Source organism: Cupressus sempervirens, chromosome 7 (genome assembly GCF_028749045.1).
Source record: "Cupressus sempervirens isolate cs-2001-9-10 chromosome 7, ASM2874904v1, whole genome shotgun sequence".
NCBI classification, from domain to species: domain Eukaryota; kingdom Viridiplantae; phylum Streptophyta; class Pinopsida; order Cupressales; family Cupressaceae; genus Cupressus; species Cupressus sempervirens.
In genome coordinates, this window is record NC_143124.1 from 506,476,184 (window position 1) to 506,494,330 (window position 18,147).

Below are 18,147 nucleotides of genomic sequence, written 5' to 3' on the forward strand. Positions count from 1 at the left end.
TTCACTTGATAATAACTAACTTTATATTTGCTCAGTCTCAACTGAATTAGATTATATTCTTTCTTGGTCTCAAATGACTTACTTAGTCTCAAATGGGGTGCTTAGAAACCTTTGACTTGCTCAACATGTGATAAAATGTATGAAAGTCCTCTATAGCTTGGTTGCTCGAATTGTTGGTTGGAAAACCTATGGGCCTTGCTTTCTCAATGTTGGGTAATCCAAAACAATTTGGATAATGATTAGGGTTGAACATAGAGATCAAACCATCTTCACTTTAGGATTTCTAACCTAGGTGGATATACCTAATGCAAATATTTTGATGTTTCTTATGCATATTTTATTTCTTGATACTCTTGGGACATAAAGTCATTCTCAAGGAGAAATCAATGTTGTAGGGTTAAATGTTTTATTGAATGGATACTTTTAAAGGTATTTTCAATAAGTATTGGTTTAAGAACTACACAAATATTAACCAAAAATGCCTTCCCACCAAATTTTGAATTCAATTTCCATAGTCCACCCAATGGTCACATTTCATATCTAGATATTCAAAGTCCAATGAAAATACAAAATAAACCTTATAAAATTTTATATATTTTTATATTTTCCTAAGGTTGGTTTCACAGGCCCCACAACTTTCCCCACCATCAGATCTTGCATGGATCTATGGTGGTCACTTTCCCACATTATGGAACTGTTTAAATCTTAGACAATGCCGAGAAGAGATGTGCCAACATGTGGAGGTTAGTGGGTCCTTTCTCAATCTTCCTGCCTCAAAAGAGAGCTACCAAGATGCATATGAGTGGGCCCTGGTTGGATGAGGTACTAACATAGGTCATAAGTGGAATGTATATTTTTGGACCATCACATTTAAGATGATATATGGTTGGCACTACCCCACTTTGTGAAGATGCAAGGATTTTAAGGAATGCGGGCAAGGGCCTTGCTAGTACGTGGATTGTGTGTCATGTTTTATGGGTCATAGGTGAGGTGGAAAAGATGTCAGATGAGTTGGTGTAAGGAAATATTTCTATTCATTAATGGTCTATGTGTCTACAAAGGTGGATGCTAAGTGTTCAGTGGGCCCAAATTTTTTAAAGGTAGGCACTGCAACAACTAGTGTTTTTCATGATCATCGATCTTGTGGAGATTGATGATTGATGCTTTTCCACATTTTGAAGTTGTGAGGATTTTAGTGATGCAAGAAAGAACCTTGAGGACACGTGTTCTTGGATGCCCAGGTGTTAAGTAGAGATAAATTTTGTAGTGACAATCATGGTTAAGTCCATAGTTTCATGGAGCAAGTAGTTGGTAGAACCAACAAGGTAGTCAATATTTGAAGACTTCATGAGGTGGTGAAAAGAAATAAGAATATTAGTCCACATGGCCCTTTTGTGTTGAATGAATCAGTTGACCTACTAAATTTGATGATTTGTCAAGCCAACCATGGGATAAGAGTGGTTTTCTTGTGTGATCTGATCTTCTTGATTGACCCCAACCACTCTAGAGTTATGGCTGTGCTAGAAAGTCATGAAAGACATGTTGCTTGATGACTAGTTATTTATTTGGAGAGTTTTTGCATTAAATGGTGCCATTTATGTCACCTTTAGGGTTTCTTCTAGTCAAGGTTTAATAGATTTTTGCATCTAGACATGTACCAAGATCAAATATTCCCTAGATTTGTATGATTGTTCTTTGCCATGTTAATTGTGGTAGTTATACTTTACCTTAGGGTAGAAGCTATCTAAGTTATGCCTAATCTATAAAGGTAGATTCTTTAACTTTTCATAGGGTTAGTTCTTCTTTTTTTTCCTTGGCATGTTTTGGCATCACATTGTAAATTCCCTTTGCCTTTGAACTATTCATGACTTTTTCCTTATCTCTTTCAGCCATTGATGTACTGTACAAGACTCATTTTACCTTCTTCAATGTATTATGGTTGTCTATCATTTTTATAATTGTATCTCTTTTTGCCTATGAATGATATGAAGTGAATTTTTTCTTCCTTGTGTCATTTATCTAGTTGTTTGATCTACATATGATTGATAGACTAAACAAGTCTAAATCTATATATTTTTGATTTCATGATAGTTAACTACACATGTATGGGTAGAGATAGGATTGAACACTCTATTTTACTGCATCACCCCTTAGGTTAGATTAGGTAGATTTTATTTCGTGCATTCCTTCTCCCTTTTCCTCTCCAAGTGTAGTTTGATGTATCCTGATAGTAAAGGAAACCAACCTTCCCCAGAGACTCAACCTCATAGTTCAAGTCCCACAACTTGTAGGTTGTTTCTATGTTACAAAAGGTTTCCTAAGATGCATTCCCTCAGGAGAGGGTGCAAGCTTTTGTGTCAAAATTTTTTTTCATGCTCGGTGGGACTGATATTAATATATGCAAACCAATTCCATAACCTCCACTGGTCATACCATAGTTTTTGGCATGCCTAATGGGACTAATCATTTCAGCTACATAAGTCCGCTAGTTATCTAGTTGATCTAAATACATTGAGAATTTGAGTGTTATTCTCAGTGAAATTAGCCTTTGGAAGTATTCTATCAAACACCATTGCGACTCTACTACACATATTCTAGTTTTGCAGAGATAAAGTGCTAGTATGTAAGGATCACTCTTGATCTTTATGATTTTTAGGTTTTTTATGAGTTTTTAGTTTTTATGAAGATTTAATCATGAATCCATTTCATAGAAATAATTACTATTCCCCCTATATCATGAAGAAATTATCCCTCATCCCTCCTATTCCCTATGTCAGTCATAACCTAGTTATGACCACTAGGATTATACAAATCACTAGAGGGAGGAAAATTCAAGCTCATTTGCAGATTCCTCCTTAGTTTTTGTCCCCCTTTCAATACCAAGCAACCTTCCCACTATGTTGCCCACCAAACCTTATAAAATTCCCTAGGTCATGATGGAGGAGCTTTGTAGCCACATAGACAGTCTTTCCTTTGCCTATTCCAACCTAGGAAGAACTTTTGAAAAAGTCCATAACCCTTATGAGCCTTCATATATTGGGAACCTTGCCTACTTCATGCTCCTCATGAATTCTTGGGTTGATGCAATTTATAGAGGTAGGGAGACATTGTTTCATGAATCTTATACCTTTAAGGTGGTAAGTGAGACTACAATAGTTTTTAAAAGGGCTAGGGAAGCTCTCTCCCATTTTTAGTGGGAGGAGGAGAAAAGGAAAATAAGGATCAATAACAAAAAGAGAAGAAAAAATGAGGGAGTTAGAGGAGGTAAATATTTGGCTTACTAAAGTGCTAGTAGCTAAAGCACAAGACCCTCCAAGATGTATATTTTCTTACTTCATCTAGAGAAACCCTCCTATTCTGCAAAATGATACACAAGAGCCAAAGGCCCACTCACAAGCCACATTGCTAAACCAATTTGAAGAAGAGCCACCCAAATGAAAGTTTACTAGCTTTAGAAGAAGTGAACCTCCCCAAATTTCCATTCCTTGTTGTAATCATAAAGAACCTACACTTCCTTAGCTTAAGGTTGAGTAGTTTACAATAGAGAGGAAGGAGATAGAGGATGATGAAGTGGTTCCTAGCCTCGGAGAACCAAAGATAGCTGATCAACCTTCAAATGGGGAAGAATGATTAGACATGCTGTAAGGAGAAGAAGAAAAAAATCATCAATTGTAGTAAGAAGACAAGCATGAGAAAGGGGAAGAGTATGATTTTTCTAGCATCATAATAGATTTCTACTCAAGGCTTGACACCATACCAATAGCTCCCAAGGAGGTGGCTCATGAGTATCATGAGTAAGATGTGAAGATTATTTCTTCATAAGAAGTAGAGGAGCCACTTCCAGACCAATTGGATACCTTCACTACAAAGTACAATATGGTCAAGGATGATTCCTTTGACCTTGCTCCATCAAGAGGATGCTCCATCAAGCATCTATCTCTGCAAAAAATAGCAAGTTGCCCCAGTCAGGCTCACTCTAGAGTATGAGGGAGGATTCTACAAGGAAGAGAAAGCATGTTTTTCTCAAAGCCAAGGCATCCCAATGCTAGAGAGATTCATTATTTTCAGCATTGGGAGGGAGATATTCCATGTAGTAGTATGCTTGTCATGCTTGCTAATTCACTTGACTACCCTTATGCATGGAAAGAGAAATCAACTGGTGAGGAAGGGAAGCTATTTTAACAAACTAGTCAATGTGTTTGTTTTACCTTGTATATATGTAAATATGTATACATAGTAGAGTATTTTGTTTTTGGTTTCTTCCTATTTTCCAAATAGTGCACAAACACAGGTTATCTCTTTATGAGATAGCCAAAATTTTGAAGTTTTGAAGTTGTAGAGAGATGAAGGCGAGATTTTTAGAGTTTTGTTGTTGCAAAGGTAGGGTTAGGGTTTCATAATGCATAGGACTCACATTTTTTAATGACTATGCAGCCCAATGGATGCTTTAGGTCACTAGTCTTATGCATAATAGGCTTGCATCCCCTTTGAGTCACCAAAAATGTTAACCAAAAATGCCTCCCCACCAAATATTTGAATTCAAATGCCATAGTTCACCCAATAGTCACATTCCATATTTAGATATTCAAATGCCAACAGAAATAAGAAATAAACCTTATAAAACTTTATATATTTCTATATTTTCCTAAGGTTGGTTTTATGGGCTCTGCAACTTTCCCCATTGTTAGAACTTAAATAGATCTATAGTGGTCACTTTCCCACATTATGGAATTGCTCAAACTTTAGACAATGTATGGAAGTGATGTGCCAACATGTGGAGGTTGGTCGGTCATTTCTCAATCTTCATGCTACAAAAAAGAGCTATCAATATAAGTTGGCATACAAGAAGGCCTTGATTGGTTTAGGTACTAACACAGGTCATAAGTGGACTACATGTTTCCTTGATATGTTTGAAATGCACATTGTAAATTCCCTTTGCCTCTAAACTATTCATGACTTTTTTCCTTATCTCTTTTAACCATTAATGTATTTTTCAAGACTCATTTTCCCTTCTTAAATGTATTTAGTTGTCTACCATTTGCATAATTGTATCTCTTTTGGCCTATTAATGATATAAAGTGAATCTTTTCTTCCTTGTGTCTTTTGTCTAGTTTTTTGATTTGCATGTGATTGATAGATTAAACAAGTTTGAATGTATATATTTTTATGTCATGATAGTTAATTGTACATGGATGGGTACAGATGGGATTGAACACTCTATTTTGGTGCATCACCCCTTAGGTTAGATTAGCTAGATTTTCTTTCATACATTACTTCTCCCTTTCCCTCTCCAAGTGTAGTTAGGTGCATCCTAATAGTAAAGGAAATCAACCTTCTCTAGAGACTCAACCTCACAATTCAAGTCACATAGCTTGGAGGTTATTTCCATGTTACACAAGGTTGCATAAGATGCATTCCCTTAGGGAAGGGTGCAAGATTTTGTGTCAACAATAACATTCGAGTATGATAAAGAATTCCTCCAAATTCAATTGAAAGGGTTCCTACTTGTAGTATTGACCAAGTGGTTGAGCATTGAAAGAGTCTAGTATTGACTAAGTGGTTAAGTAATGAAGAAGTCATAGTGTCAACCAAGTGTTCTATTCCCATGTTGATTGAGTGACAATAGATTAAAATTTTAAAAAATTATTAATTGAGGCCAACTATTTGGATATTTATTGATGTTTTAAAAGGGCTTTCAAGCTAGGATATATAAGAAAGGTCAAGTTGTGAGGACAAGATGGGTATCAAGATGAATATGAAAGAGATGGGTACGTGAGTAAAGGCAAGATAGAGAAGGAAAGTGTGAAAGTTAAGATTCAAAGAATCATATGATCAGGAAGGATCCAAAGAACAAGCCATAATAGATACCTAAATCAAAAAAGAAAGTTACTTCTTAAATTAGGTCAAATGGTAGTTTCTTTCTAACCATTTTAGCAGTAAAGAAATATCTTAAGAGAGTTGACTTAACAATCATTTTTTAAATCCTCTAACAAGGTGACATTTCTAGATTGAATTATTTTAAGACCTCTAACCAGGCTACTCCTAACAGGGTGAACTAAATCCTCTAACTAGGTCATACTTAAAAGTATGTTTTGTAACCTTTAATAGGGCTCACTTTAGAAGAGTGAAAATTATTGTGACTAGTTGCAAGGTGGTTTTTCCCAAATTGGGTTTCCACATTAAATATTTGTGTCATATGTGTTCATGATATTTACTTATGCTTTTTATTTCTACAACTAATTCATTAAAGGATTAAACAAATTAATACATCTTAAGATCATTTTGTTAACCAAGCATCAATTATGTTCTAGTGTCAACCAAGTTATTCAACATTGTAGGTCAAGTGGAAGATTGTGTTGACATCTAAGGGACATAGATTTTTTTTTTTGGTAACTAATTCACCCCTCCCCTTTCAATCACTCATCCTAAATTTCTAACAATTGGTATCAAAGCATTGGTGCTTGCAGGAAAAGGTTTTAAGGACCTAAGCTAAATATCGGTATGTCTTATCAAAGGGAGATTCCTAATTTTAATAGAGAAATGTTTTCATCATGGTAGGAGTTAATGAAACTTCATATATCAAGCATCAATGACGTTGGTGTACTATACCTGGAGAACAAGTATGTACCACCACCCTACCATATGATTATGGAGAAAATAAAAGAAACACAGGATCACAATATTATGATGATTGATATTACATCCTCTTTAAGCTATTCCTAGTTTGAGGATTTCAAGGATTTCCCTACTACATTTGAAATGTGGGAAAATATTAAAAAAGTCTTTGGAGGTGAAAAAAATGTGGAAAGAGCTAAGGAAAAAAATCTAAGGGGAAAGCTTGATCAATTGAAAATGAAAGAAGGTCAGAACATCACCCATATAGTTAAAAGGTCAAAGAAAGTGTTAGTACAATCAAAGCTATAGGAGGTGTAATTGATCATGAAACAATAATTAGAAAGGTAATAATCACTCTTCTTCCTATTTATGCAATTAGAGTTTCATCTATTCAAGAGATGGGATGTAATCCAACACATGATCTAACTCTAGATACTCTTGTGGGATGATTTACTACTTTTGAGTTGGATAAATTTGATAGTTATGCTCCTACTTCTAACAATCTTGAATCTGCATTCAAAGCTGAAATAATCCTAGATAGAAAAGGAGGATTATCAAAAGGAAAACAAGTTGATAGTGAAGATGAAGATTATTTAGATGAGGATCTTGAAGTCATTGTAGCTCTAGTAGCAAAAAGGGCAGCAAGAGGAAAAGGAAAATTAGGAGGAAAGATCCAATTGATTTGTTTCTCATGTGAAGAAGTTGATCACATTCTTGCAAGGTGTCCAAACAAAGAAGAAAAAGATGAAAAGAAGTTCAAAAAATTCAAAGTCAAGAAAGACTTCAAAAAGTACAAAGACTTCAAAGGAAAAGGTTAAAAATCATGTTACATTGCAAAAGATTTTGATAGTGATGATGATGAGGATGAAGTAGTTTATATTTATATTAAAGATGAATCTGATGATGAGGAAAATTAAAAGATGGAACTTATCTTACATATTAGAAAAAATGATACATGGATCATAGATAGTGGTTTCTATCATTGTTAGAGTAATTAGATATTTTCTAATTAATTCTAGTTTTCTTAAGCTAAACTTTAGGCATCTAATAATTAATTCTTTTATTAATTATTATGATGCAACCCAGGTTAGACCTTTTTAGGATTTCTATCTCCTTTATAAGGACGATCTCTCATTGTAAATCTCAATTGAGACTAATTCAATTTTGATGATAACAATCTCCTTTTTGCTCATTGAGAATGTCTCATCTATGGATCTGGGAATTCTAGTCTCCATAGCTTTTTCTTTTCTCTTTCTATGACATGTGTTTGCATGTAAGTGATTCTTGGAAGTTGTGGGGTTGATCTTTCATCAACTTCAACATGGTATCAAATCTCAAAATCTTCATGCCCCTATTCTGTTCATGAGATATTTGGTATCAATTTTTAGATCAGAGCTTTCAGTGGGTTTTTTATTTGATCTGGGGGGTCACTAATTTTTGAGAAACTTTGAAGAAAAGCAAGCATCATTTTTAAGCTCAAAGCACTTGAACACCCCCATTTCCATATAAAATATATCACATTAAGATGTTGAAATCTAAGGCAAAAAATTTTTGTACCTAGGTCATTTTGACCTAGGCATGCAAACCAAGACATCAGTTAATTTATTTTCATAATATAATTTGGATGTAGTGTACCTCTTTTCCTATTTGAGACATCAAATTTTCTTTCTATAAGAATTTTTCTTAAGGTAGAATTCACCCAAGACCAAGGAACTCAAACACAAACACAAAATAGACCAAAGTATGATCAAAATAACTGTATAGTATTCAATTCTACGTACAAGTACACTAGGAGTGCCTATATATAAAGGCCTTTGAGATGCATCTAGAATTCCTAAGAATTAGCTACATGATAAGTCATACAACTAGGAACATGTCCACCAAATATGGGTTATCCTCCATTAAGCATGGAAGTAAGTGTAATGATGAGAGGATAAGCCTACAATGGTGTATCATGCAAATTAGTGTTGTAGAAAACATGTACTAAATTAGGAGTGTGAATAAATGTGTTTTATATATGACAACTCAATGAATGATGCAAACTCTAGTGTTGTAGATACCATGTGCTTAATTAGAGTTGCATACTTCTATGTTGTGAACACGACAACTCGAAAAGGTGTGCAAACTCCTAAGTGTCTCATTAAAATAAATAATAAAATAATGCACTAACCTAAGTAAACTTAAGTAAAGTGTAAATAGTAAATATCTATTTACACCAACACCCCCCTTTATGTGCAACTTAGGGAAATGCACTCAAGCTCACAAATGCATGATGGGTTTTAGCTATGAGGCCATGTTAGGTACCCATGTCCAAAAGAAATGCTCTACATACAATGATGCAATGCAATCTGTCATAAAGTAGAGAAAGAGGGAAAAACTAATGGGAAAAAACCTCCTCCCAAAAGAGAGATAAGTACAATAAATAATATGAGAGAGAAGAAGACCTCAGATGAGGAAGAAATCCTTCCCAAAAGAAAGAGAAGAGAGAAGTCAAAGGACTCCCTTTTTTGCAACATCTAGCATCCCCAAGAGATCTCACAAATGAATATACTTGAACTTAGTGAAGGGTTTGGTGAAGATATTAGTGACCTATTCTATTGTAGGATAGTATTGTAGTGCAATTATCTGCTCATGTATCAACTCTGATGTAGTGCATATGAACCTCAATGTGCTTAGTTCACTGATGTTGAACTAGATGCTTAGAGATCTCAATTACACTCTAATTTTCACAATGAATAACTATAGGCTTAGGTAGATCAAATCCAAACTCCTCCAAGATGTGCTATAACCAAACAACCTCTATAGCTACATTGACAACTCCTTGATACTCAGCCTTTGTGGAAGAAAGATCAACATTATTTTACTTCTTACTTTACCAACAAATAGGCCTAGAACCAAGGTGAAATATATAACCTAAAGTGGACTTGTGAGAATCTAAGTCCCCTGCATAGTTTGAGTCTTTGTATCCAATCAGCTAAAGTCCTATACTTGCTGCATAATTTATCCCATGTGTATGTGTACCCTTTATGTAGTGCAAAATGCATTTGGTAGCCTTCCAATGAAGCTCATGTGGTTCTTGCATAAAACATGAAACTATACCAACTAAAAAAGCTATATTAGGGTGGGTATGTGTCCAGTAGACAAGGCTCCCAACTAACTATTTGTATAATGTAGCATCAACAAGTGGAGTGGTTCACTTAGCCTCTAACTTGACACCTAATAGAAAGGGAGTAGCAGTAGGCTTACAGTCACTCATGTGAAACCAAGAAATTAAGTCAAGAGCATACTTGAGTTGAGAAAGTGTAATCCCTACTGAAGACTATTTGATCTCAATACTAAGGAAGTAATGTAGCAAACCCAAGTCTATCATGGAAAAACTTTCTTGTAGAGAGGTCTTGACACTAGCAATGATGGATGAAGTGCTTCCTATAATGATCAAGTCATCTAGATAAAGCACTAGTATTAAGTGTGAGTCATCCTTCTGAAGAATATAGACATTCAAATCAGAATGACACCTTGTGAATCTTGTTGAGAGTAAGAAGGAATCCATTTTGGCATACCAAGGTTGAGGAGCTTTCTTAAGACCATAAATAGACTTCTTCAATCTACAAACCATAGTAGAATCTTATACGAGCCCCTATGGTTGCAACATATAAATCTCTTCATGAAGATCACCATTCAAAAAAATGCTCGTAACATCCATCTAGTGTACAACCCAACCATGAGCTACAGCAATAGCTAGTGTCAGTGGAGTTCATCTTGGCAAATTTTATGTATAGTCAATACCTAGAACTTGTGAGAAACCTTTAGCAACTAGTCTAGCCTTATGCTTATCCACACTTCCATCCACTACAAATTTGGTTCAATAGATCCACCTACATCAAACCACCTTTCTTCCCTTAGGAAGGGGAACTAAGTCCCAAGTATTATTTTTTTATCAAGGAGTTATATTCTTCCTCCATAGCCTTGTCCCATTCTGGAATCCCTGATGCTTCCTTAAATGACTGTGGATCTAAAGCAATGGCTATATATGCATGTGGAAATGACTTATGCTATAACCTTTTCCTTCAAGTGTCTAAGGGATTTCCCACCAATGAACCTATTGCATCAAGGGTTTGCTATGCCCAATGAGGTTTAGTGGAAGAAGAAGGAATGTCCTCAACTATTTGTTGACCCTATGAAGGCGTTGTCCTATTAGTCAAAGTTGGAGGAATCTCATCTTCTGAATCACTATCATCACTATGATCACTATCCACAAAGGAGGAAGACAGAGGAGTTGAAGAAGCCAAACTTGGACAAGTTCCTTCAAAGTGAACACTCCTCTCATAAAATATTTCATGAGTCTCTAGATCCATTCATTTGTATGCCTTGAGATGGTCAAGATATCCAACAAATATGCATGGTTTTTTGTGTGGTTCTAATGCCTTTTTCTGTTGTGGAGGTATCCTTGCCCATGTCGGACAACCAAAAACTTTGAAGTACTTGAAACTTGGTTTTCCACCACACCACACCTTAAAAGGTGTTATTCCATCTAAGGCCTTATGCAAACTTCTATTTTGGATGTAGTTGGCACAACACATGGCTTTTACCCAAAACACTTGACCTAGAGACTTATGTTGAAGCATAGAAGTGGTCATTTCATTAAGGGTTCTATTCTTTCTTTTAGCTAGACCATTCTATTGTGGCATGTATGCAACTAAATGTTGAAGATCTATAACCTCATGTGTACAAAATTCTATAAGCCTGGAGTTGACATATTCTTTGCCATTATCTATTATTAGGATCTTGATGGCTTTCCCTAATTTTTTATCAACTTGATCTTTGAAGGTGATGAAGTTATCAAATACTTCACTCTTATGAGTAAGAAAAAAAACCCAAGTGTACCTTGAAGAGTCATCAATAAATGTGAGAACATAGCGGGCCTTACCAAATGATGGTATTAGAAATGGGCCAGCTACATCACTGTGAACCAATTCAAGAACAACAGTTGCCTTCCAAGACTTCCCCTTATCATATTTCTCTTCAAGATGCTTGCCTACTTCACAACCTAGACATAAACCCTCTGAATACTTGACTTGAGGTAGACTAATGACCATTTCCTTGTTGCTAAGTTGTTGAAGGTAGTGATAATTAAGATGTCCAAATCACAGTTTATTTTGAGTATTTGAATGAGTCAACAAGGAAAGGGAAGTGGACTTAGGCATAAAATGTGAGAAATAATAAAGTCTTGTCTCATGACTTTCCTTTCCAACCGCCACCATAGAATCATCTTTGAGATTTTTCACCATAGCCATATTGAGGAGGAACTCTACTTTGTTGCCACATCCATAGTGAGTTATTTGATAGATGGAGAGAAGGTTGGTGCTAAGGTTAGGAACATGTAGAACATCCTTGAAGATGCACTTTTCCAACTCAACATTTCCTTTACCTTCTACTTCCACTTGAGTATCATTGCCCACATAGATGTAAGGTACATTTGATGGTTTCAAAGAGGAAAATTGATCCTTTGAAGTACCCATATGATGTGTTGCTCTTGAATCAAGAACCCATTCATCAACATTATTTGTACTAGCTACCAAAGCTTGTCCCTTACCTTTTGAAGTGGATAAAGATCCCTTATCCTTATATGAATTTGGTACATCAATTTTGTGTTTCCTCATTATGTTGACCAATTCATCAATCTACTTATCCTTGCACTCATGTTTATCATTACCATTCCTCTTACAATAGGAACAAGTTTTCTTCTCCTTTTTGTTGGAATTGTTCCCCTTTTGGTTATTTTTGGAAGAAGAATTTCCTTGTTGTGAAGAATATAGTTGAGTGGAAGAATATTGATTTGAGAAAAATAGTTGTTTTGAGGAGGACTATTGTGTGTCATCTTGTGGCTTAGCGCTCCACTACTTTTGCTTCTTGCTGAAGTTTTTACGACTTGAATTACCTTTGTTTTCTACCAAGACTTTGGTCTTGGAAGACTTGACAATTCCCATACCCACTAGATTGTCATGTTCTAAGATCAACATTTCTAAAAATTTCTCAAATGAAGGCTTAATATAGGCACTACCCATTGTTAATTTGTGAATATTAAACCTAGAAACAAAAGGAGCATATTTAGGTAGAAGATGAGTCATAATGTGTTTGATCATCTTTCCATCCTTCATGGGTTCACTACAATCCTTAAGTTGTGCCCTATATAGGTCTACTTGGGTAAGATAGTCTTTGATGGTGTCAAAATTTATAGGATCCAACTTCAAAAGTTTTTCCTCTATGGTACAAGCCATGTCTTCATCTACTATCTAGTACAAAGCTTCAAGTTTAGCCTTACCTCTATTTGATTGGTAAGCTTCCTAATGTGAAATTTGATAGGATTAGAGATATTTTTCAACAAGGTTCCTAGGGCCATCTCTTGTTTGGATTCCCAATCTTCTTTCCGAGCTTCACTAACATCAACAAGAGGTTTCTTTGTTCCACTTGTTACATAATGCAGTAAACCTTTTTCTACCAATGGTTCCTTAATATTTTCTTTCCAAGTAGTATAATTATGTGAATTTAACTTTGAAAAAGAACCCATAATGCAAGAACACAAGATCAAGGAGACACAATACACAGTACACCCCCCCTTTTCACTCAATCAAAAAATTACCCCCCTCCAAATGAATGATTTTGGCACTTTATATATAGTGCATTTACAATGGGCCACTTGTGAAAATGGACAAAGTGCACTTTCTAATTTTGCTGACTACAACCTCAGTATAGAGTACAAATCTGGAATTTTACAATGTAGCTCAAAAATACAAGAATTGTGAAGCAATGTAATGCAAAACATGACCTATTTCTAAAAGTGGTGTTTTTGTCCATACAAGCCTACAATCTAACTACAGATCTAAAAAGTAGACAAAGAATATGCACTCTCAAAAAAAAAAAAAAAAACCTAAAAAGGAGTCCAAATGAGGCTGTACAATGCATTTGAATTTGCAAAATGTAGGATTAGATAGGTATAGTCACCAAAAAGTGCTATTTTTGACAAATCCATTCACCAAAATGAGAAAAGAACTGCACCACTGAAAAGTTTGGAAATTTTTACCCAAAATAAAAAAATTGCACCTAATTTGGAGTCCGTATGACCGAGTTATGGCCTCTCAAAGTTGAGCTGCCAAATAAAAACTACATCTGAAGAGGGGTCTGGAGAGGAAACCACTATCCTAAATTTGATGATCAAATAACCATTGCAACATTTCAAATTTTCCCTAGAATAATGGTTAGACAACTGTTAAATTGAGCTCATAGATTGCTGATGTCAACAAAAATGCAAGCCCATGTTGATGTGTAGATGACATCACCTATATGGATGATGACATCAACATGTACGAATCTGTATGGAAAAAAATCTATGTCAGGTATGGATCTAACATGGAAGAACTGTCTTGGCTACTAACGTGTCAATCCTATGTGGCATTGCTATGTGTTGAGGTGGTGGAGGATCTATCGACTTGTCCACTAAATAGTTGGCAGTGCATGTGTCTACTGGTAGTTGTGGCTTGGGTGCAGAGGTGGTCGAATAAAAATTCACCATGTGGCCTGTGCATTGCCTATTGCATGGGGGTTGTATAAATGGCACTGAAGTTTGGGTCACTGCAGGTTGGGGTTACAAACACTGCTTGCAAGTTAACTCACTAAATAAAATTTTTCCTTGGCCAAAAAAGTAACCATTGACAACGAGGGGCAAAGGGAATAGTCCCACATGCAAACTACTAAGGTTGTGGGTGTTATTTTTAAACACCAACCACTATATATGAAAATAAAGTAGCAACTATAGGAGGGTAATTGCATGGCCGTCAATTGGATATGTGAGAGCCACCAATGTGGTAGTGTCTAGTCCAGTAAGTCCCCAGAATTATAGTTATTTGTCCAAAAATTTGTAGAGCCATTGTCGAAATATATGCCTACCAATAAAAAAAGAATATTCTACAAAATATTCTCTACACAGGACCAGGGTGTGACTACCTGGTGCCTTTGCAAAAGAAATCAGGTTCTAGTTTGCAAAAATATTTTGCCTTATAGTTGACTATAGCCTAAAATAGGTAAATTTATTTTTGATCTTCACCGAATCATTGCTCTAGATGTAATGGCAAGGTTTGCTTTGGCTCTAGATGCTCCAAATCACTATAGATGCTTTGGATCTAAATTGGGTTCCTTCAAGAGATGAAGCAATGAGGTCTCTAATGGCTATGTGACGAGTATCTCCCTCTACTCTGATACCATGTAAGAATTTTTCTTAGTACATAATTCATCCAAGACCAAGGAAGTCAAACACAAGCACAAAATAGACCAGAGTATGATCAAAATAACTGTATAGTATTCAATTCTATGTATAAGTACACTAGGAGTTCCTATATATAAAGGCTTCTGAGAGGCATCTAGAATGCCTATGAATCAGCTACATGATAAGTCATACAACTAAGCACATGTCCACCAAATATGGGTTATCCTCCATTAAGCATGGAAGTAAGTGCAATGATGAGAGGATAAGCCTACAATGGTGTATCATGTAAATCAGTGTTGTAGACAACATGTGCTAAATTAGGAGTGTGAATAACTGTGTTGTCTATATGACAACTCAGTGAATGATGCAAACTCCAGTGTTGTAGACACCATATGCTTAATTATAGTTGTGTACTTCTATGTTGTCAACATGACAACTCAAAAAGGTGTGTAAACTCAAGTGTCTCATAAAAATAAATAATAAAATAATGCACTAACCTAAGTAAAGTTTAAATAGTAAATATCTATTTACACCAACACTCTCTTCCTTAGCCACACATGTGGTGACCAAGGAGGGAAGATATTTCTTGGAGATTTTTAGTTGGTATTTTAGGTGCTCACATGAGCATGCCTTTGTTCCTCATGGCAAATCAGCTAGTCTCTATGATTTTTATTTTGAGAAGAATTTTGTTATGGAAATATCACCAAGTATATAATTTATTGGCCCAAATTCCCTTTATTGTGTGATCTCTATTTCTAACCTTGCTCCCCATTGCACAATCTCTTCTCACATACATGTCTTTTAAGTAGTGTGGATATCTAGTGCTTTATGAGAAGTTGTTGGCAAAATTTTGAGAGTCAACTATTTTTTTAATCACAACATAGGTATGGTTTTTTGGCCCTTTGGAGTTTTTTGATGCTCTTTCCCTTGATCAATGGTTATGCATATTTCTCATTGATAGTTTGGAATAATTCTTATCTCCCATGCGACATTTCTAGAGTTTGAGATTGGGACTTTGGGCAGATCCCATTCACATTGACCACATTCCTAGTTTGGATCACACCCAGTGCAACCCTTTTTCTGGAACCAATCAACACCATGGATTTGTGTGTTTATTCATGTGCCTCTAGCCCCATAGGTCCACATTAGCAACCTCTTTTGTCTGGCTCCTTGTGTACACTATCTTTGCATATGAGAGGCTCTTTGTTAGTAGTTTTGGATGTCATTTTTGGGTGGCACATTTTTTTTCTGAAGGGGTGTTTTTTAGGAAACTTTAACAGGAAATTTTGACCCATTTGAAGAGCACGAATTCTTTATCTTGGGAGTTTATAGTTTTGACCTACCTTTTCTAGCTCAATGGTGCATACAAAGTCTAATGACTATTGGTAAAATGACCCTCATCCTTGACCCAATGAGCCCCTTCCTTCTACCTTTGCTTGGAGTTCCTCTGGCCTGCATCACCCCCTATGTATAGTATGAAAAGCTTGAATCTACATGGAGGTTGGAAATATTTTTTGGAGAAATGTTCTTTGTGGTGAAAAAGATTATTTTACAACCCTCCTTTGTATGGTGCCAGTTTAGAAAACTCTCTGCCAACCTATCCTTAGGATATAACTTCTAGTCAACAGTTCCACATGGCCCACGATGACTCCACTAAGGCCCCAGTCATGGGTGTTGTTTTCTATGTTATGCTTTTGCAACACTCTTTTTGGTGTTCTATATTTTGGAAAAACAAAGCTTGTCCCAGCCCTAATGTGTCCCTCTAACAATGCCCTTATTTGTGATCCGTTGGTTTTATGGCTCTTTTATTTGGATCCAAATGTTTATTTGGCGTATGAAACAAAGTAATTTGGGAAATCCTTTTTGGCCATTGATTTTTAATCCCTCACCAACCCTTTATTTGGCATTGTGTTTAGGATGGCTAGATTGTTTTTTTTGGTAGGGGTCTTTTTCTTGCTTTTTTTTGCCTCGATGGTCTTTTACCTATCAAATTTGGGCTTGTTACTTGCTAACATTAACACCATGTGAGTATTGGATCAACATATATTGTCACCTCCTTGATTTTTTTTTGATCTACCTTCATGATTTTTCTCATATCTCAGGCATATAGACTCCACCTTTTGCAAACAAGATATCACTAGAAAGGTAGTTCCAATCTTTTCATAGTGGTATAGTTCATTTTAAGTTTTAATGCTTTTTTATGGCTTTTTCTTTTGTCAAAGTAAGGGGTAAAATTTTTCAATTTGGGGGACATATCTTGAGCATCCAATCTTTGATTTTGGAAATCTTTATATCATTGCAAAGGTCTTTCTAGGCTCTTTCCTGTGATGCTAGTTCTTTTTCCATATTTTTCTCCAAGAATATTCTATTTAGTCTTTTGCATTTTTGCATTCTGGTGGGTATCTTGGATGTTTTAGGTTCAAGGATCAATTATATTGCTTCAAATGATTTGTCATGACTTATAATATCTATTGTATTAGTCTTTTGCCTCTTTTAGTCTATTTAGACATCATTTGTAAAACACATTGAGATAAAATGCCATATTGCATCTATATTTTTGTTTCAGTTGTTTTCCTTGTTTCGCCTTCTAATTCAAGTAGTGTCATCTAAGGTACTCGTATAGATTATTCTATTATTGGGATTCACCATATCTTGTGCCTTATTGTACATGCACTAATCTAATCAAATGTCATATAAAGTTGATGTTTTTCCTTTGTTTGTCATCTTCGTTTGTCTAATGAGTGTCTCTTCTATGACATTAGCCTCACATGTACTATTTTGTGCATCTTGATCATGGTTCCTTGACATGTAGCTCTTTTGGTCCACTTTTTTAGTTACCTATCACCTCACCCTCATTTGCATTAGGGGGGTTCTTCTATTATTTCACATTCTTCCTTGGTTTGATTAATCATCTCTTTAGGCTTTGGTGTTTCATGCCATCTGTATCTTTGAGTTTAGTTGTTTTCCTTTGTATGCCTCTTGATTTGATGTAGAATATAGTCTTATTTACCTAGTTAGGTTCTATTTCAATGGAGGTTCTTTAGATTACTAGTTAGTTTTGATAGAGCTTTGTAGTTTCTACATGCTTTAGTGGTGTTCTTCATGATCATATTTTGTTCCTATCTTCTGGGATATTCCCTGGTTTGGAGGCTTCTTTAGCCCTTCACTAGTCTTTTCAGCATGTTTTCCATCTCTTTTTTGATTAGAATTTTTACCATGAGGTTTTCTCTATTTCTCCTCTTTTCAGAGATTTGGTTGTGCTTGGGAACCTT